Genomic DNA, 23,476 nt, shown 5'->3' with positions numbered 1-23,476 from the left:
TCCAAACTCGCCGTCCACATCGAGCAAGCTTTGCTCCCCCGTCGCCGACAAACCCTAGCAACCACCACCACAGCGAGATTGTGACGCCCGCATAATTAGGCTACAGTAATTCCACGTTAACGATGCCAGGTCACCTCGGTTACTGTTGCTAATCTCGCGTTGGATCAAAACGTTTCAAAATCAAATTTAAATTTTTGACAAACAATAAAAGTTTTCAAATATCAAAACAAAAATGTTCGGAATGTGACATAATTAGGTTTACTAAATTAGGCGCAACCTAGATATTTTTCCAAAACTAAAATGTATAGGAAATGTGAGAAAACAGAAAAAAAATTAAAGACAAAGGGAAAGAACAAAAACAAAAAACAAAACTAACAAAAAAAGGAAAGAGCAAACCCCCCCATCTGGGCGTCAGCCCAATTGCTAGCCAGGCCGGCCCAGCCGGCCCAGGCCCCCCCACTCCTCCATAACCCCATGGGCGACCAAACCCTAACCCCCAACGCACCCACCCCCACTCGCTCCCACATTTCCCCCTCCCTCGATCCAAATCTGGATCGGGGACGAAACCCCCTCGACGCCGTCCCCATCGCCTCGTCGCCGTACGCTGGATCATCGCCGCCCGAAGACCTCACCGAGGCCTCCTCGTCTCCTCCTCAAGCCGCTCGCCTATGCCATCGTCGCCATCCTCACCGTCGCCACCTCGTCCCCGTCGTCCTCCCCACGCCCCACTGCCCCGTGCCCTACAACCCCGGTGAGGCCCCCAGCCTCTCCTCCTCTCCCCGCACTCGTCGTCCGCTCCGGCCGCTCGTCCACGCGCGCGCACGCGCCGTGCTCGTCTGCACCGCGCCGCGGACCTGCCTAGCTGCTGATGCTGCTCTTCCTCCTGCTGCTGCTGGCTGCTGCGTTGCTGCTTTCTCCGCATGCTGCCTCCACGCGCACCGCCCGACCATGCCCTTGGCCGCCCTCACCGCTGCTCGCGCAGCCTCACCGTGTCGCTGGCCAAGCGCCCGCACTGCCCGACCGCGCACTGCTCACGCCCGCATCGCCGAGCCGCTGCCCGCCGTGCATCTGGCCACCCCTGCGCCGCACGCGTGCGTCGCCGTGCGCCTCGCCCACGCGCTGTCCGACTGGCCCCCGCTAATGCCCCACCGTTGTCCGCAGCCACCTCCACCGGCGCCCGACCTTGGCCTCCACCACGTTTCCCTCCGCCAACCGCCCACGCATCCCCCGTGGCCTCCGCCCGCCTCTGCTGCTTGCCGCCTCGTCCGTGCGTCCCTGCTCGCCCGCGCCTGTGCTCGCCTGCGCCCCTGCTCGCCCCCTTCTCCCTGCCAGGACCATGGCCCCGGACGCGCCCGCGCCGGCCGGCTGTGTCGGCGCGCCTGCTCGGCCCCCGCTCCGGCCTCGCCCCACTACCGGGCGGGTGGCGGCTTCACCAGCACCGCCCGTCCGGGCTGCGCCCAACGCCCGTTAGGCCTTGGGGCATATGACAGGGGGCCCCACCCCCTGAACGTTTAAAAAATAAAAAAGAAAATTTAAAAATATATAATTAATTAACTAGGACAATTAATTAACCTAATTAACCTTTGTTAGTTAATCTAATTAACTAATTAATTTAGTTAATCTGATAGTTAGTTAGTCTGTCAATGACTTTAAATTTTAAAAAATTAATATAAAATAATCCGTAACTCGGATGAAAATACTTTGTACATAAAAGTTGATCAGAACAACGAGACAAATCCGAATACGCAGCCCGCTCGTGTGCCACACATCCCTAGCATAGCGAACAGGCAACTTTCCCCCTCTGATCCGTCTGTCCGAAAACACAAAACACCGGGAATACTTTCTCGGATGTTTCCCCCCTTCGCCGGTATCACCTACTAGCGCGTTAGGGCACACCTAAAACCGCTCTTTGTCATGTCATGCATCGTCATGCATATGTTTGCATTATATTTATTGTTTGTCCCCCCTCTTCTCTCGCTAGACCCCGAGACCGCGGTTGAACCAGTGATCGACTACTTCACCTTCAAGGGTCCGTTTCTATCTGCAGAGCAACCAGGCAAGCCTCCCCTTGATCACCAAATATCGCCTATTCCTTCTCTCTACTGCTTGCATTAGAGTAGTGTAGCATGTTACTGCTTTTGGTTAATCCTATTCTGCTGCATAGTGTGTCATTATTGCTACAATTGTTACCCTTACCTGCAATCCTAAACGCTTAGTATAGGATGCTAGTATTCCATTAGTGGCCCTACATTCTTGTTTGTCTGCCATGCTATACTACCGGGTCATGATCACTCGGGAGGTGATCACGGGTATATACTTACATACATATTATATGATACATGTGGTGACTAAAGTCGGGTCGGCTCGTAGAGTACCCGCAAGTGATTCCGATGTGGGGGCTGAAAGGATAGGTGGCTCCATCACGGTAGAGGTGGGCCTGGGTTCCCGACGGCCCCCTACGGTTACTTTGTGGCAGAGCGACGGGGCAGGTTGAGACCACCTAGGTGAGAGGTGGGCCTGGCCCTGGTCGGTGTCCGCGGTTACTTCATAATAACACACTTAACGAGATCTTGGAATTTGATCTGAGTTGGGTCGTTGACCTTATATGCACTAACCGCCACGTGGGACAAGATATGGGCAACCAGCGTCGTGGTATCAGCCGAAGCTCTTTTTGACGTCAGCGACTGAGCGACGCACGCCGGATTGGACCGTAAGCCTGCGCTTGTATTAAGGGGGCTAGGTCTGCTTCCGACCGCATACGCAACGTGCAGGTGTGCAATGGGCGATGGGCCCAGACCCCTGCGCGCTTAGGATTTAGACCGGTGTGCTGACCTCTCTGTTGAGCCTAGGTAGGGCTGCGACGTGTTGATCTCCCGAGGTCGGACATGACCCGGGAAAGTGTGCCTGGCCAAAGGGATCGAGTGTGTCGGGTAATGTGGTGCACGCCTGCAGGGAAGTTGATCTATTCGAATAGCCGTGTCCACGGTAATAGGCGACACGGAGTTGTACCTTGACCTTATGACAACTAGAACCGGAACTTAATAAAACACACAGTTCCAAGTGCCAGATATAACCCGGTGATCGCTCTCACACAGGGCGACGAGGGGAGGATAATCGGGTAGGATTATGCTATGCGATGATACTTGGTGAACTTACCATCTACTCTCTTCTATATGCTGCAAGATGGAGGCTGCCAGAAGCGTAGTCTTCGACAGGACTAGCTATCCCCCTCTTATTCTGGCATTCTGCAGTTCAGTCCACTAATATTGCCCCTTTACACAGATACCCATGCATATGTAGTGTAGATCCTTGCTTGCGAGTACTTTGGATGAGTACTCACGGTTGCTTTACTTCCTCTTTTCCCCCTTTTCCTCTTCTTCTCGGATGTCGCAACCAAATGTTGGAGCCCAGGAGCCAGACGCAACCATCATCGACGACCCCTACTACACCGAGGGTGCCTACTACTACGTGCAGGCCGCCGATGACCAGGAGTAGTTTAGGAGGATCCCAGGCAGGAGGCCTGCGCCTCTTTCGATCTGTATCCCAGTTTGTGCTAGCCATCTTATAGCAACTTGTTTAACTTATGTCTATACTCAGATGTTGTTGCTTCCGCTGACTAGTCTATGATTGAGCACTTGTATTTGAGCCCTTCAGGCCCTGGCTTGTATTATGATGCTTGTATGACTTTTTTTATGTTTTTAGAGTTGTGTTGTGATATCTTCCCATGAGTCCCTGATCTTGATCGTACACGTTTGCGTGCATGATTAGTGTATGATTGAATCGGGGGCGTCACAAGTTGGTATCAGAGCCGACTGCTTGTAGGAATCCCCCTTCCAAACTCCTTGGCCGAAGTCGAGCCTAGTCATTGCAAAACTTTTACTAACATGGCTGTGTGGCTTACGGACCCATGTCTCCATTGGGTGGTATTAGGATCTTCTATTCCTCATCTATACTCTGGGACTCTGATCTCTCTTCTATTCGGGTTAAATGATTTTGCGAAAAAAACTAACCTTAGGTTCTCGAAAATACTTTCTCCCGGAGAGCCCCTCACTCCAGATGATCGCTTGCTGCACCAGAAGATTCCGAAGATACTCTCTGAAGTTCTCTCGAGACTATGTGCCCGTCACTTTTGCAATCCCGTACCACCGATATATCCCTATGGATAAATACATACACTTGTCGTTCTTACTTTCATTCCGAGCTGCTCTTGTTATTACAAGGCGCATCAAATTGTTCTCCGACTTTCTAAGAATCCCTTGTGGCATTGCTTTACAGGTCTTTGCCGCATGAATACCTCTACGAATAATTCCTCACACTTATCTAGGATTCGTTCCTCCTTAGTTGTTCATCTGTTTCACAAAATTCTTCAGAATACTATTCGGTTTTCTGAAAATCCTCAACAACCTATTGCTCCTGAATTCCTTGCCTTCCGGCACTATTGTTAATTCCATATTTCTAGCAATCTCCGTTGACATCCTTTGTCACTATCATTTCGAGTCCTTTGATTCAATATTTTGTGAGTGCTCTCAATCCTCAATCAGATCCTAGAATTCATCCTTCTGGCTCAGACGTCATTTTAAACATGAGCTGGATCTCGACCAATCAAATTTCCATCAATTGTACCCCTAAGCCTATTCAACTTATCCATCCTTGATCAGAGCATTTACTTCTGATCTCTTGATTTGGAAATCATAATTCCTTTGCATTTGATTGAATTAGTCAGTTGTTTCTATAATCTGATCTCCTTGCATTCTTTCTTCTTTTGGTTGAGTATCGGTACTCGCATCCGATTCTTTGCGGTCCACTAGATCCTTTTGTGGATTATTATTCGACCGTTCCGGCATATTCTCAAAACCTTGAATTCTTCCCCTGGTACATAAGGCCTTTTGGTAAGTTGTATCATCTGCTTTTGTCAACCATGCTCTGCTTCCGAGCTTGAGTTATTTGCTACTGAAGTTTGTGGTATATGTTCCTAAGATGCCCCGATGGGTTGAACCAAATGCCTCCGCTAATCCGAGGTGAACCCGGAAATGTCTACGGGTCATCCTCTACTGGTATTATGCCAGAAAAAAATTACTACAACTTCGTCAAAAGTGAGAAGTGAATGAAAGATTATGCATTGGAGAAGTGGGAGTCGACCTTGAACTTTGTGTTCATGCCCATGGAAACGATATAGATCTTATCATTATAGCTTCTTTTAAAAAATAATTATTCGCTTGGTATAAGTTCATCTTACATCTGGGATCTGGCCTTTTGCATCATGGTTTCGACCATGTTCTCCTTTAAATACCATTTCCTGTGCAAGTTTATGCACTTGTCTTCTACGGAGCAATACCCCAGTACAACCTCCAGTTTGATCTGTCGTCGAGTATTACCCCCTGGTATCTCGAGATTACCAGGAGCAACATAACTTCTTATGAGTTCTTCATCATGTACTACATTCTCACCGATTCCAATTTTTCCTGGGTTCTGATTGGTTAGTCACTCGAGTACACCGATAACTGAATCGTGTCCATTCAACGATTCAACCATTCTCAGCAATCTTCCTTGCTTACGAGTTTGTACCCGATCACTTCATTCCTAGCCTGATTGACTATATCATTATTGTGCTAATTTTTAACTGTGCTACCTGGTCCTTCTTCACGGAGCACAAATTTCGGTGACGAGCTAACCCGATGCTGATCTTCCTCGTCATATCATTTCTCCTTGAATAGCAAGCTTGATTTCGAGTATGTGTCTAATCCTTGGTTCCAATAACCTTTCGCTTCATCATTCCTTTGACTTGATGTCATCGTCGATCGTTACACCTGCATGAAATCTCTCGACAATTGTGTCATGATCATCATCAACATTTTGAGCTCTTCTAGGATATCAATCAAATACATGATGGGAAATACCATCTTTGCCCCTCGATGATTGTGTTATCATCGACAACATTCTTGCCTTCCCCCAACACAAAATTGTTCATGTTATGGATGCAACTTGCTATCCAGCTTGTATGATGTTCTACCTTGAAGTATTAATGTCTTTTATGACAAGGATGTTGTGAGGATTGCTCCACCTCTTAAGAGTTCTTGGTATAGTGATACTTCTCACCATCACCATTCTTTCTTGGTCCTCATGTTGATTCCAACCGGGGTACCAACAAGTGAATGATGCTGTTTGGATTTTGCCCTTCTAGCAACCCTATTGCTTTGAAGTTAATGGTCGGCCGTTCATTCTTAGACTATTGATTATTGAATCACCATTCTGACATTGGTTGTGCAACCCAACCCATGTTTCGGGCGCACCTTTCAACCAATGTTTAATTGTGTGTGTTTTCCTCAAACATACTTCATTATATCAATTGATCTGATAAATGTTATCTCCTTATCCACATAATTGTGGAGATCCATCTTTTTGGATATCTCGTTGAATTATCGCTGAGTCCACCAGCCACCTCCTCATCCTCTCCTTGGCTTAATGATGAACCCTTGTTCGAAACTCGCTTCCATAGTTCATTTCCCGAGAATCATATAATGTCATCTCATCAATTGTGTTGCACCCCTTCTTCTCAGGCATCCTGAGTCTGAGATATCCTAACACCAATCAGATATGAATCCCGGTCAGATATGATGGTTGGGACGCATTTTCCAAGAGTTATAATGTTGGTCTTTATATGATCCGGTAAGGTGATGTCGTGCCTAGCACACCTGGCTGGAGGGCCTATTGTTATAGTTCTTCCTTTTATCAATGTTAACCATTCTTTCATGAGGAAATTGAAAGACTTATTCTATAAGTTGTTCCTAATGAATCCATTGAGTATCCAAAGTCCGACCTTTGCTTGAAGACCATGTCAATGCTATCTCGAAGCATGTATGTGGCACTCCGATTTTCAACAAGAACATTTGAAGCCCAATGCTAAATGTTTCTTACTCAATTATCCAAACACCATTGTATGGGTAATGTCATGAAATTTCTCTCCCTTACCTAAAGGGTTTTCGACATTATATCCAGTCACAGATATCATGCTCTGCTTGTCCTTGGGAAGGATATACCCCTGAAATAGGTGTTTTAACACATTTTCCTTTCCATTGTTCTGTTTAATCTAATAATCATATTTTTCCTTTCCATTGTTTGGTTTAACCTTTCTTGTGATCTATATGATCTAGCAGTAATATTCTCCTGCTTATGTAAACCCCTCGGTGTACAATTCTATCACCAAGACCCTGTTACTACTGTTGATGACATTCCGGTAGCCACCGATGGACGAGAACTTTGCCTATTGGTCTGCCTCATTCAACGAGCAGGAGAATGGTTCTCTTCATCTCTCGCCCTTCGTACCGACGTTGCCGACATAATTGATAGGCTAGCCTCCGACATGCCTTGTTATCATGATTGTGCAAAATATCACCGCCCTTTCTACTTTTAACCCACATGGTGGGCCCATAACCCACAGTTCCACATGATCGAAACCTGACTCTCCTCTATACCCCTATCTTCGAAGTTATTCCTCACGATTGGCTTCGTATGAAGATCACTAGCCACCTTCCTAGAGATGTTCTAATCTGGTATCAGACGCAATACTTATTCTCGTTGCTCTGGACCCGTTTCACACTTTGTTTCAGGCAGCGAACGATTGCCTACCCGCTCGAAACTTCTCATGGTACCTACTTACTTTGCTCTCGATATTGTCTTAAGTTTCCATTCGAGAGTTACTTTCCACTACCATCCCCGATGTTATCAACTAGATAGTCGACCTTTCAGAGGTCCGTTCTTCCGAAGTTACCCCTTATCCTTCATACGTACAATGAAGACTCCGAAGAAAGGATGACGACTTGATCATGATGACCTGAAGCCGAGGTATGAAGACATCAACATTATGGATCGACCTCTTAGAGAAGAGCAATCAAGACCGAGAAGAGTCGTTAGAATTCCGTAACCAAATCCCTTCCCCGTTACTCCCCTCTTAAATCTCGGGATGATATTTCTTGTAGTGGAGGAGATTTGTGACGCCCGGATAATTAGGCTACAGTAATCCCACATTAACGATGCCACGTCACCTTGGTTACTGTTGCTAATCTCGTGTTGGATCAAAACTTTTCAAAATCAAATTTGAATTTTTGACAAACAATAAAAGTTTTCAAATATTAGAACAAAAATGTTCGAAATGTGACATAATTAAGTTTACTAAATTAGGCGCAACCTAGGTATTTTTCCAAAACTAAAATGTTTAGGAAATGTGAGGAAACAGAAAAGAAAATAAAGACAAAGGAAAAGAACAAAAACAAAAAAACAAAACTAACAGAAAAAGGAAAGAGCAACCCCCCCATCTCGGCGTCAGCCCAGCTGCTAGCCAGGCCGGCCCAGCCGGCCAGCCCTCCCACTCCTCCATAACCCCCTGGGCGACCAAACCCTAACCCCCAACGCACCCACTTCCCCCACTCGCTCCCACGTTTTCCCCTCCCCCAATCCAAATCTGGATCGGGACGAAACCCCCTCGACGCCGTGCACTGTACCATCGCCGCCCGAAGACCTCACCGAGGCCTCCTTATCTCCTCCTCAAGCCCCTCGCCTACGCCATCATCTTCGTCCTCTCCGTCGCCGAACTGCCTCCTCTCCGTCATCGCCTTGTCCCCGTCGTCCTCCCCATGCCCCACTGCCCCGTGCCCTACAACCCCGGTGAGGCCCCCGACCTCTCCTCCTCTCCCCGCACTCGTCGTCTGCTCCGCCCGATCGTCCACGCGCGCGCACGCGCCGTGCTCGTCTGCACCGCACCGCGTTCCTGCCTAGCTGCCGCTGCTGCTCTTCCTCCTGCTGCCGCTGGCTGCTGCACTGGTGCTTGCTCCGCCTGCTGCCTCCGTGCGCCACGCCCGACCATGCCCTTGGCCGCGCTCACCGCTGCTCGCGCAGCCTCACCGTGTCGCTGGCCAAGCGCCTGCACTGCCCGTCCGCGCGTTGCTCATGCCCGCTTCGCCCAGCCGCTGCCCGCCGCGCATCTGGCCATCCCTGGGCCGCACGCGTGCATCACTGCGCCGCGCCCACGCGCCGTTCGTTCGGCCCCCGCTAATGCCCCACCATTGTCCGCAGCAACCTCCACCCACGCCCGAGCTTGACCTCCACCGTGTTCCGCTCCGGCAACCGCCCACGCATCCCTATAGCCTCCGCCCCGCCTCTGCTGCTTGCCGCCTCGTCCGTTGCGTCCCTGGTCGCCCGCGCCCCTGCTCGCCCCCTTCGCCCTACCAGGACCATGGCCCCAGCTGCGCCCGTGCCGGCCGACTGTGTCGGCGCGCCTGCTTGGCCCCCGCTTCGGCCTCGCCTACGCCATCGTCGCCATCCTCTCCATCGCCACCTCGTCCCCGTCGTCCTCCCCACGCCCCACTGCCCCGTGCCCTACAACCCCGGTGAGGCCCCCAGCCTCTCCTTCTCTCCCCGCACTCGTCGTCCGCTCCGGCCGCTCGTCCACGCGTGCGCACGCGCCGTGCTCGTCTGCACCGTGCCGCGGACCTGCCTAGCTGCTGCTGCTGCTCTTCCTCCTGCTGCTGCTGGCTGCTGCGTTGCTGCTTTCTCCGCATGCTGCCTCCACGCGCACCGCCCGACCATGCCCTTGCCGCCCTCACCGCTGCTCGCGCAGCCTCACCGTGTCGCTGGCCAAGCGCCCGCACTGCCCGACCGCGCGCTGCTCACGCCCGCATCGCCGAGCCGCTGCCCGCCGTGCATCTGGCCACCCCTGCGCCGCACGCGTGCGTCGCCGTGCGCCTTGCCCAAGCGCTGTCCGGCCGGCCCCCGCTAATGGCCCACCATTGTCCGCAGCCACCTCCACCGGCGCCCGACCTTGGCCTCCACCACGTTTCCCTCCGCCAACCGCCCACGCATCCCCTGTGGCCTCCGCCCGCCTCTGCTGCTTGCCGCCTTGTCCGTGCGTCCCTGCTCACCCGCGCCCGTGCTCGCCTGCACCCCTACTCGCCCCCTTCGCCCTGCCAGGACCATGGCCCCGGCCGCGCCCGCGCCGGCCGGCTGTGTCGGCGCGCTTGCTCGGCCCCCTCTTCGGCCTCGCCCTACTACCGGGTGGGTGGCGGGTTCGCCCGCACCGCCTGTTCAGGCTGCGCCCAGCGCCCGTTAGGCCTTGGGGCATATGACAGGGGGCCCCACCCCCTGAACGTTTAAAAAATAAAAAAGGGAATTTAAAATATTAATTAATTAATTAATTAATTAGGAGAATTAATTAACGTAATTAACCTGTGTTAGTTAATCTAATTAACAAATTAATTTAGTTAATGTGATAATTAGTTAGTCTGTCAATGACAGTGGGACCCACACGTCAATTTGACTAAGTCAACCGATTGTTTGACTACTGACATCACCCTGACATCATGCTGACGTCATAATTGCATTTTCTAATTTAATTAATTCTGTTAATTCTAAAAATGATTTAAATTTTTAAAATTAGTATAAAATAATCTGTAACTCGGATGAAAATACTTTGTACATGAAAGTGGCTCAGAACGACGAGACGAATCTGAATACGCTGCCCGTTCGTCTGCCACACATCCCTAGCATAGCAAACAGGCAACTTTCCCCCTTTGATCCGTTTGTCCGAAAACACGAAACACCGGGAATACTTTCCTGGATGTTTCCCCACTTCACCGGTATCACCTACTACCGCGGTAGGGCACACTTAACACCGCTCTTTGTCATGTCATGCATCGTCATGCATATGTTTGCATTATATTTATTGTTTCTTCCCCCTCTTCTCTCGCTAGACCCCGAGACCGCGGTTGAACCAGTGATCGACTACTTCACCTTCAAGGGCCTGTTTTTGTCTACAGAGCAACCAGGCAAGCCCCCCCCCTGATCACCAGATATCGCCTATTCCTTCTCTCTACTGCTTGCATTAGAGTAGTGTAGCATGTTACTGCTTTCGGTTAATCCTATTCTGCTGCACAGCCTGTCATTGTTGCTACAATTGTTACCCTTACCTGCAATCCTAAATGCTTAGTATAGGACGCTAGTATTCCATCAGTGGCCCTACATTCTTGTCTGTCTGCCATGCTATACTACCGGGCCGTGATCACTCGGGAGGTGATCACGGGTATATACTTACATACATATTATATGATACATGTGGTGACTAAAGTCGGATCGGCTCGTAGAGTACCCACAAGTGATTCCGATGTGGGGGCTAAAAGAACAGGTGGCTCCATCGCGGTAGAGGTGGGTCTGGGTTCCCGACGGCCCCATACTGTTACTTTGTGGCAGAGCGATAGGGCAGGTTGAGAACACCTAGGTGAGAGGGTGGCTTGGCCCTGGTCGGTGTCCGCAGTTACTTCATAATAACACGCTTAACGAGATCTTCGAATTTGATCTGAGTTGGGTCGTTGACCTTATACGCACTAACCGCCACGTGGGACAAGATATGGGCAACCGTCGTCGTGGTATCAACCGGAGCTCTTTTTGACGTCGACGACTGCGCGGCGCGCGCCGGATTGCACCGTAAGCCTACGCTTGTATTAAGGGGGCTAGGTCTGCTTTCGGCCGCTTACGCAATGTGCATGTGTGCAATGAGCGATGGGCCCAGACCCCTGCGCGCTTAGGATTTAGACCGGCGTGCTGACCTCTCTTTTGAGCCTAGGCAGGGTTGCGACGTGTTGATCTCCCAAGGTCGGACATGACCCGGCCAGAGGGATCGAGCGTGTCGGGCAATGTGGTGCACCCCTGCAGGGAAGTTGATCTATTCGAATAACCGTGTCCACGGTAACAGGCGACTTGGAGTTGTACCTTGACCTTATGACAAATAGAACCGGATACTTAATAAAACACACCCTTCCAAGTGCCAGATATAACCCGGTGATCGCTCTCACACAGGGCTATGATACTTGGTGAACTTACCATCTACTCTCTTCTATATGCTGCAAGATGGAGGCTGCCAGAAGCGTAGTCTTGGACAAGACTAGCTATCCCCTCTTATTCTGGCATTCTGCAGTTCAGTCCACCGATATTCCCCCTTTACACAGATACCCATGCATATGTAGTGTAGATCCTTGCTTGCGAGTACTTTGGATGAGTACTCACGATTGATTTGCTTCCTCTTTTCCCCTTTTTCCTCTTCTTCTTGGACGTCGCAACCAGATGTTGGAGCCCAGGAGCCAGACGTAACCATCGACGAAGACTCCTACTACATGGAGGGTTCCTACTACTACGTGCAGGCCGCCGACGACAAGGAGTAGTTTAGGAGGATCCCAGGTAGGAGGCATGTGCCTCTTTCGATCTGTATCCCAGTTTGTGCTAGCCATCTTAGGGCAACTTGTTTAACTTATGTCCGTACTCAGATATTGTTGCTTCCGCTGACTCGTCTATGATCAAGCACTTGTATTCGACCCTCGAGGCCCCTGGCTTGTATTATGATGCTTGTATGACTTTTTTTTATGTTTTTAGAGTTGTATTGTGATATCTTCCCATGAGTCCCTGGTCTTGATCGTACACGTTTGCGTGCATGATTAGTGTACGATTGAATCGGAGGCATCACAGAGACGGGGCTCTTCTCCGGCGCCAGCTGCAACAAGGCCAAGGGCAAGGCCCCCGCCATCCTTTCCCCTCTGAGTTCCTGCCGCCTCCCTCTGTGCCGACGCCTCACCGGTAGAGGCAGCGCGTTAACGTGCTAGTGCACCAGGCAGAGTGGCACTGGTAGCACGGCGTGCCTCTCCTATACCCCGATGCCACCCTGCCGCACGACTGGCATTTGGATCCGGATAGGATCCCAGTGCCGGCGGCGCCGCGGTCGGCTCGGGCTCACGCGGAGGAGGTGCGGCGCCGGCGGGTGCTCCTGACGCCGGAGCAGCGCCGCGTCGCCGCCTACGCCTCCGACTCGCCTAGCTGGGCATGCTGGTTCGCCTTCGAGCACGAGGAGGCGAGGTGACGTTGCATCTGCGAGGTCGACCGCACTGTGCCACCGCCCCGGCTCATCGTCCGCGAGGAGGACCAGGCGGAGGAGGACGCCTACCAGGCGGCCCTTGCGGCCGTCTACCGGGAGAGAGAGGAGGGCGAGCGACGCAGGGCGAAGGCGGCGGAGGAAGAGGAGGCTCGGTACGAGGCGGCAATGGTGCAGGCCATTGCCCTCTTCGCGGCGGGCGACTGCGTGCTGCCGTCGGTGGCCCCGCCATCCCCTCCCCGACGCCGCGTCAAGCCCGAGCCGGAGCCGTCCCCCATCGAGCGCTACTCCTGGACGGGCGTAGTGCGCGAGTGGGTCCGTGTGCCACCGGTCTGGGTGGGGGCGACGCCGGTGCAGGAGGCGGCGTACCTCGAGCACTGGCGCCAGATCCGGGTGTCCCAGGAGCGCCGCGACAGCGAGTACCTCGAGATGCTCGAGCGCGACCTCGAGGAGGAGCAGCGCGAGGCCGAGGAGGAGGCGCGCCAGGCCGCGGCGGCGCAGGCGGCCGCACAACCCCCCGCGCCGGCACTGTCGGCGCCCGCACAGCCTACGGCCGACATGAACATGCTCTGGAACACGGTGTTCCCCTGGGCTAGTCCGGCGCCGACGCTCATTGACCTCACGGACCCCGAGAACGACGACGACGACGACGCCTAGGGCAGCGCTCCGCCTCATAGTTTAGGTTGTTTTTATTTTCTTAAATGCAAATGTGGACGCGTGGACTCTCGCCGGCCTTCGTGGCCGGCTTTAATGTTTAATTAATGTTTTTTAAATATGCATGCGTTTTTATTTTTTCTAGTGCCGTCAAAATGGGTCGGGCCAGCGTTGGGCGCATGCGCCGACCCAAACGCGGAAGCGGACATCCGTGTCCGCCTGGCCGACCCGAACGGACAAAAAAGGGACAAAATCGCCGTCCGTTTGGGTCGGCCGTTGGAGTTGCTCTTAGGTTCTTTTTGTGACATCTTAGTTGGCAGGGCACAGCACTCCTCGGTTCTTGCTTTAGGCCCGGAACTCAGATTAGTTTTTTACCTTTTGGATGTGGAAAAGGAGAGCTTACAAGTTGAAATAATCATGATTCTAAAAAATAGGTTAAAATAAATCGTAAACTTCTTCATGTGTAGACAAGAAAATTTTCATAGAAAAAATAGTTTTATTTGAGGCCTGCAACAAAATACTTACGATCTTCTGGATTGTAAATTATGTTGGCATTTTAGATCACATCTAATGTTAATCTTTTTCCATTTAATTACAGACACACCTATTGATTATTTGGAAACTCAATTGATCTTTGTGGCAAAGTGCCCTACTATAGAGGTCGCAAGAAGTCCGGCTTTACATTAATAAAGCCCGAGAACAAGTGGCATAACATATAACATAGTCTTAGATCCAGATCGAACAAAGTGACATAAGAGCATCTCGACCAAATGCCCAAAACGAGTCATTGTGCCCGAAATACTGTCACTTCGGACACTTTGGGCAAAAAAAAAAAACAGCTTCAGCAGACACACTATCTCTACTTCTAATGAACGAGTTGGTTGAATAGTCCCACCACTTTCGTCTGGTTTATTTTCGTCTCACATCCGACCACCATATCTCCGCACGTTGGTTTTTTTATCCTCGCAATGAAAACTTTCCTAACCTTTTCAAAATTTCATAACTAGACATGTTACAAACGGGCAAGAAACGATAGCACGTTACCAATCAATAAAATTCAGTTTCATGACAATCAATTCTAAATCCTAACTTTCCTAATGCATTGATATTTACCTTTTGTCTCTAATCTCTACTCCTAAAGGGGCAGTACGTACATCATTTCGTTCCATCCTTTTCACCTCCACGATTGAAGAAACAATCCCCGATTCCCCGATCGAAGGAAATCATCCCTCCATCAATTTTATCCTTTTTTGGAATGAGATTTGCGGGTCATGATTGTTTAGCGATTCTTTCCAACTATGCACCCCTCTCCTTCCTTCTTGCATAAATCATATCTCTTTGTCTCCTCTCACGTATATCTATCGATCCAATCTGCTCCTTCTCCTCCCTTCTCATCCTCTTCCGGCTGGTCTCCGTTCTGCCTTCCCTTTTCCTCCATGTCCCACTCCCCCTTCTACTCTGCGTCCTGCTCGTCGCCATGGACGAGATCCATCCGTCAATGGTGGGTAGTGGGCCAACATCTAGAAGACAACCAGGTCCGAGACGACGACTTGCTCAAGACAGCATGGTCCATGCGCTCGACCACAGAGACAACCACCAGGACGCAACGACCACGCGAACGAGGGCTTGCTCATTAAGGACGGCTTCCAATTGATCCACGATGAGCTCCCGGATGCCGGCGTCCACACTAGGATGGATAGCTCACAGAGGGCGGCGTCCACCCAAATGACGGTGGCGACAATGTGGCGGGCAACGACGGCCTCGGAGAGGGCAGCATCCATACGGACGACGCCATGCTGGCGGAGTGTGGCGTCCGCCCGGATTGCGGCGGACACAACATGGCTAACAACAACGGCCACTAGGCACTCCCAGACGATGTCAACAGGATACTCGCGGACGGCGGCATGCTCAAGGCCAGTGACGTGCTTGCAGAAGGCGGTGTGAGAGCGGCAATCAGCAGGACAACGACAACCATGCGTGTACTCCAACATAGCAATTGCCAGCAGAACGACGACGACCACATGCGCGACGGTATGTACGGTAGCCAGCACACTGCACCTACTGGCCTGCGTGGTACAGGCTCTAGCTGACGATGGCACATGCGAGGCACACGTGGACGGCGCGGACAATGGCGAGCTCGCTGCTGGCGGTTCACGTACTAGAATTTTTGGACTAATGGTTTATATATGTACTGGAAATTTGACAATGATATGTGCTATGTCTTGAGCTTGCGTTGGTTTTCCTTGAAGAGGAAAGGGTGATGCAGCAATAGTAGCATAAGTATTTCCCTCAGTTTTTGAGAACCAAGGTATCAATCCAGTAAGAGGCTCCTCAAAAGTCCCAGGCACCTACACAAACAAACAAGAACTCGCAACCAACGCAATAAAGGGGTTGTCAATCCCTTCACGGACACTTGCGAAAGTGAGATCTGATAGAGATAATATGATAAGATAACTATATTTTTGGTATTTTATAATATAGATTGGAAAAGTAAAGATGCAAATAAAAGTAGATTGAAAGCTTATATGATAAAAGATAGACCTGTGGGCCATAGGTTTCACTAGTGGCTTCTCTCAAGATAGCATAAGTATTATGGTGGGTGAACAAATTACTGTCGAGCAATTGATAGAAAAGCGAATAATTATGAGATTATCTAGGCATGATCATGTATATAGGCATCACGTCCATGACAAGTAGACCGACTCCTGCCTGCATCTACTACTATTACTCCACACATCGACCGCTATCCGGCATGCATCTAGAGTATTAAGTTCATAAAAAACATAGTAACGCATTAAGCAAGATGACATGATGTAGAGGGATAAACTCATGCAATATGATACAAACCCAATCTTTTTATTCTCAATGGCAACAATGCAATACGTGCCTTGCTGCCCCTGCTGTCACTGGAAAAGGAGACCGCAAGATTGAACCCAAAGCTAAGCACTTCTTCCATTGCAAGAAAGATCAATCTAGTAGGCCAAACCAAACTGATAATTCGAAGAGACTTGCAAAGATAACTTAATCACACATAAAAGAATTCAGAGGAGATTCAAATATTTCTCATAGATAAACTTGATGATAAACCCACAATTCATCGGATCTCGATGAACACACCGCAAAAAGAGTTACATCGAATAGATCTCCAAGAAGATCGAGGAGAACTTGGTATTGAGATTCAAAGAGAGAGAAGAAGCCATCTAGCTAATGACTATGGACCCGAAGGTCTGTGGTAAACTACTCACAACTCATCGGAGAGGCGATGGTGTTGATGTAGAAGCCCTCCGTGGTTGATTCCCCCTCCGGCGGAGCGCCGGCGAAGGCTCCAAGATGGGATCTCGCGGATACAGAAGGTTACGGCGGTGGAAATAGTTTTTCGTGGTCGCTTCTGATGTTTTCGGGGTACATGGGTATATATAGGAGGAAGAAGTAGGTCGGTGGACACCCAAGGGGCCCACGAGATAGGGGGCGCGCCCTCCACCCTCGTGGCCGCCTCGTTTATTTCTTGACTTCCACTCCAAGTCCTCTGGATCACGTTTGTTCCAAAAAGATCGCTCCCGAAGGTTTCATTCCGTTTGGACTCCGTTTGATATTCCTTTTCTTCGAAACACTGAAATAGGCAAAAAAAAACAGCAATACGGGCTGGGCCTTCGGTTAGTAGGTTAGTCCCAAAAATGATATAAAAGTGTAAAGTAAAGCCCATAAACATCCAAAACGGGTAATATAATAGCACGAAACAATAAAAAATTATAGATATGTTGGAGACGTATCAAGCATCCCCAAGCTTAATTCCTGCTCGTCCTCGAGTAGGTAAATGATAAAAACAGAATTTTTGATGTGGAATGCTACCTAGCATAATTCTCAATGTAATTTTATTTATTGTGGCATTATTGTTTAGATCCAAATGATTCAAGATAAAAGCTTATAAAACATAAAAATAGTAATACTCGAAGCATACTGACAAATAATCATGTCTTATCAAAATAGCATAGCCAAAGAAAGCTTATCCCTACAAAATCATATAGTTAGGCCATGCTTCATTTTCATTACACAAAATACTCCCATCATGCACAACCCCGGTTTCAGCCAAGCAATTGGTTCATACTTTTTAACGTGCTTCAGCTTCTTCAACTCTTACACAATACATGAGCGCAAGTCATGGACATAGCACTATATGTGGTATATGGTGGTGGTTGTGAAGACAAAAAAGGGAGAATATAGTCTCACATCAACTAAGCGTATCAGCATGCTATGGAGATGCCCATCAATAGATATCAATATGAGTGAGTAGGGATTGCCATGCAACGGATGCACTAGAGCTATAAATGTATGAAAGCTCAACAAAAGAAACTAAGTGGGTGTGCATCCAACTCGCTTGCTCACAAAGACCTAGGGCATTTTGAGGAAGCCCATCATTGAAATATACAAGCCAAGTTCTATAATGAAAAATTCCCACTAGTATATGAAAGTGACAACACAAGAGACACTCTATCATGAAGATCATGGTGCTATTTTGAAGCACAAGTGTGGAAAAGAGATAGTAGCATTGTCCCTTCTCTCTTTTTCTCTCATTTTTTTATTTGGCCTTTCTCTTTCTCTTTTTGTGTCCTTTCTCTTTTTTTTATTTGGTGGGCTCTTTGGCCTCTTTTTTTTAAAGTCCGAAGTCTCATCCCGACTTGTGGGGGGAATCATAGTATTCATCGTCCTTTCCTCACTTGGGACAATGCTCTAATAATGAAGATCATCACACTTTTATTAATTTACAAATCGAGAATTACAACTCAACACTTAGAACAAAGTATGACTCTATATGAATGCCTCCGGCGGTGTACCGGGATATGCAACGAATCAAGAGTGACATGTATGAAAATTATGAGGGTGGCCTTGCCACAAATACAATGTCAACTACATGATCATGCAAAGAGCAATATGACAATGATGGAGCGTGTCATATAACGGAACAGTGGAAAGTTGCATGGCAATATATCTCGGAATGGCTATGGAAATGCCATAATAGGTTGGTATGGTGGCTGTTTTGAGGAAGTTAAATAATGGGTGCATGATACCGGCGAAAGTTGCGCGGCACAATAGAGGCTAGCAAAGTGGAAGGGTGAGTGTGCGTATATCCATGGACTCACATTAGTCATAAAGAACTCATATACTTATTGCAAAAGTCTACTTGCCCTCGAAGCAAAGTACTAGTACGCATGCTCCTAGGGGAAGGGTTGGTAGGAGTTAACCATTGCGTGATCCCGACCTCCACTCATAAGGAAGACAATTAAAAGAGCACCTCATGCAACAAATTTGTCACACAACTTTTACCATACGTGCATGCTACGGGACTTGCCAACTTCAACACAAGCATTTCTCAATTTCATAATTACCCATTGGCATGACTCTAACATTACCACCTTTATATCTCAAAACAATTATCAAGCATCAAATTGATCCTAGTGTTTAATGCACTTTCTATGATAGTTTTTATTATACTCAACTTGGATGCTCATCATTCTAGGACCAAATTTATAACCATAGAAAATACCATGCTGTTCTAAAAGACTCTCAAAATAATATAAGTGAAGCAAGAGAGATCAACAATTTCTTCAAAATTAAGCCACCGCCGTGCTCTAAAAGATATAAGTGAAGTACTAGAGCAAAAACTATATAGCTCAAAAGATATAAGTGAAGCACATAGTGTATTCTAATAAATTCTAATCAAGTGGGCTTATCCCAAAAGGTGTGTACAGCAAGGATGATTGTGGAAAACTAAAAAGCAAAGACCAATATCATACAAGACGCTCCAAGCAAAACACATATCATGTGGCGAATAAAAATATAGCTCCAAGTAAAGTTACCGATAAACGGAGACGGAAGAGGGGATGCCTTCCGGGGCATCCCCAATCTTAGGATTTTGGCTATTCTTGAATATCTTGGGGTGCCTTGGGCATCCCCAAGCTTAGGCTCTTGCCACTCCTTATTGCATAGTCCATCAAATCTTTACCCAAAACTTGAAAACTTCACAACACAAAACTCAACAGGAAATCTCATAAGCTCCGTTTGTGAAAGAAAGAGAAACCACCACATAAGGTACTGTAATGAACTCACTATTTATTTATATTGGTGTTAAACCTACTGTATTCCAACTTTTATATGGTTCATACCCTTACATACTAGCCATAGATGCATCAAAATAAGCAAACAACACACGAAAAACAGAATCTGTCAAAAACAGAACAGTCTGTAGCAATCTGTAACTCTCGAATACTTCTGAACTATAAAAATCCTACCATAATAGGAAGTCCTGGATAATTTGTCTATTGATCTACAGCAAAAATAATCAACGCAAAAGAACGTTTCTGTGAATTACTAAAATTATTTTTGTGCGCGCAAAGTTTCTGTTTTTCAGCAGAATCATATTAACTATCACCATAGGTTATCCTATAGGTTCTACTTGGCACAAACACTAACTAAAACATAAAAACACATCTAAACAGAAGGTAGATACAAAATTTATTACTAAACAGAAGCAAAAACAAAAAACACAAATAAAATTGGGTTGCCTCCCAACTAGCGCTATTGTTTAACGCCCCTAGCTAGGCATAAAAGCGAGGATAGATCTAAGTAGTGCCATCTTTGGCACTCAATTCATAAGTAGCTCGCATGATAGATTCATAAGGTAATTTGACTTTCTTTCTTGGAAAGTGCTCCATGCCTTTCCTTAATGGAAATTGGAATCTAACATTCCCTTCCTTCATATCAATAATCGCACCAATCGTTCTAAGGAAAGGTCTACCAAGAATAATAGGACAAGAAAGATTGCAATCTATATCAAGAACGATAAAATCTACGGGCACCAAATTCCTATTTGCAACAATGAGAACATCGTTGATCCTTCCCATTGGCTTTTTAATGGTGGAATCCGCAAGGTGCAAATTTAAAGAGCATTCATCAAGATCATGGAAACCTAGAATATCACATAAAGTTTTCGTAATTATGGAAACACTAGCACCCAAATCACATAAAGCATAACACTCATGATCTTTAATTTTAATCTTTATAGTAGGTTCCCACTCATCGTTAAGTTATCTAGGTATAGAAACTTCCAAATTAAGTTTTTCATCATAAGATTGCATCAAGGCATCAACAATATGTTTGGTAAAAGCATTATTTTGACTATAAGCATGAGGAGAATTCATAACGGATTGCAACAAGGAAATACAATCTTCTAAAGAACAATTATCATAATTAAATTCCTTGAAATCCAAGATAGTGGGTTCAATGCTATTTAAAGTCATGACCTCTCCAATCCCACTTTTACCAAATTTAGCATCAAGATCTAAAAACTCCAAATCATTGGGACTCCTTTTAACTAAAGTTGACTCATCTCCAGTCCCATCATTATTAAGATTCATATTGCAAAACAAATATTTAATAGGGGACACATCAATAACTTTAAAATCTTCATCATTATTTTCATGGAAACTAGAAGAACACGCCTTTACAAAGCAATCTTTCTTAGCACGCAATCTAGCGGTTCTTTATTTGCACTCATCAATGGAAATTCTCATAGCTTTGAGAGACTCATTGATATCATGCTTAGGACGAGTAGATCTAAGTTTCAAAGAATCAACATCAAGCGAGAGTCTATCAATGTTCCTAGCCAAATCATCAACTTTGAGCAATTTTTCTTCAAGCAAGGCATTAAAATTCTTTTGAGAGATCATAAATTCTTTAACACTATTCTCAAAATCAGAGGGCATCTTATTAAAATTACCATAATAATTATTGTAGGAATTTCCATAATTATTAGAGGAATTACTAGGGAACGGTCTAGGATTAAAGTTTCCTCTATAAGCATTGTTACCAAAATTATTCCTACCAACAAAATTCACATCCATAGATTCATTATTATTCTCAATCAAAGTAGAAAAGGCATATCATTGGGATCAATAGGAGCACTCTTAGTAGCAAACAATTTCATAAGTACATCCATCTTTCCACTCAAAACATTAATTTCTTCTATGGCATGCACTTTTTTACTAGTAGATCTTTCGGTGTGCCATTGAGAATAATTAGCCATAATATTACCAAGGAGTTTTGTAGCTTCTCCTAAGGTGATTTCCATAAACGTGCCTCCCGCGGCCGAATCTAAAAGATTTCTAGAAGCAAAATTCAATCCGGCATAAATTTTTCGATGATCATCCATAAATTCAAACCATGAGTAGGGCAATTGCGAATCATCAAGTTCATTCTTTCCCAAGATTGGGCAACATGCTCACGATCAAGTTGTTTAAAATTCATAATATCGTTCCTACGAGAGATGATCTTAGCGGGAGGAAAATACTTAGAGATAAAAGCATCTTTGCACTTATTCCATGAATCAATACTATTCTTAGGCAAAGACGAAAACCAAACTTTAACACGATCTCTAAGTGAAAATGGAAATAACTTCAATTTAACAATATCATTATCTGTATCTTTCTTCTTTTGCATCTCGCACAAATCAACAAAGTTGTTTAGATGGGTAGCAGCATCTTCACTAGGAAGGCCGGAGAATTGATCTTTCATAACAAGATTCAGCAAAGCAGCATTGATTTCACAAGACTCAACATTATTATTGGTATTGGAAAAGTCACACAATTTGGTATTATCTTGCGCCATCACGACAAGTAATCCAACACACAAGCAAACAAAAAGGCAAATAAAATGGCAAGGGTGAAGTGGGGGAGAGGAAAACGATAGGCAAATGGCAAATAATGTAAATGCGAGGAAGATGAGTTTGTGATGGGTACTTGGTATGTCTTGACTTGAGCGAAGACCTCCCCAGCAACGGCGCCAGAAATCCTTCTTGCTACGTCTTGAGCTTGCGTTGGTTTTCCTTGAAGAGGAAAGGGTGATGCAGCAATAGTAGCATAAGTATTTCCCTCAGTTTTTGAGAACCAAGGTATCAATCCAGTAAGAGGCTCCTCAAAAGTCCCAGGCACCTACACAAACAAACAAGAACTCGCAACCAACGCAATAAAGGGGTTGTCAATCCCTTCACGGACACTTGCGAAAGTGAGATCTGATAGAGATAATATGATAAGATAACTATATTTTTGGTATTTTATAGTATAGATTGGAAAAGTAAAGATGCAAATAAAAGTAGATTGAAAGCTTATATGATAAAAGATAGACCTGGGGGCCATATGTTTCACTAGTGGCTTCTCTCAAGATAGCATAAGTATTACGGTGGGTGAACAAATTACTGTTGAGCAATTGATAGAAAAGCGAATAATTATGAGATTATCTAGGCATGATCATGTATATAGGCATCACATCCGTGACAAGTAGACCGACTCCTGCCTGCATCTACTACTATTACTCCACACATCGACCGCTATCCAGCATGCATCTAGAGTATTAAGGTCATAAAGAACAGAGTAACGCATTAAGAAAGATGACATGATGTAGAGGGATAAACTCATGCAATATGATATAAACCCCATCTTTTCATCCTCGATGGCAACAATACAATACGTGCCTTGCTGCCCTTGCTGTCACTGGGAAAGGACACCGCAAGATTGAACCCAAAGCTAAGCACTTCTCCCATTGCAAAAAGATCAATCTAGTAGGCCAAACCAAACTGATAATTCGAAGAGACTTGCAAAGATAACTTAATCACACATAAAAGAATTCAGAGGAGATTCAAATATTTCCCATAGATAAACTTGATCACAAACCCACAATTCATCGGATCTCAACAAACACATCGCAAAAAGAGTTACATCGAATAGATCTCCAAGAAGATCGAGGAGAACTTGGTATTGAGATTCAAATAGAGAGAAGAAGCCATCTAGCTAATAACTATGGACCCGAAGGTCTGTGGTAAACTACTCACAACTCATCGGATAGGCTATGGTGTTGATGTAGAAG

This window comes from Triticum aestivum, chromosome 3B (genome assembly GCF_018294505.1).
Source record: "Triticum aestivum cultivar Chinese Spring chromosome 3B, IWGSC CS RefSeq v2.1, whole genome shotgun sequence".
Taxonomy (NCBI): Eukaryota; Viridiplantae; Streptophyta; class Magnoliopsida; order Poales; family Poaceae; genus Triticum; species Triticum aestivum.
This window is presented reverse-complemented; position numbering follows the sequence as displayed.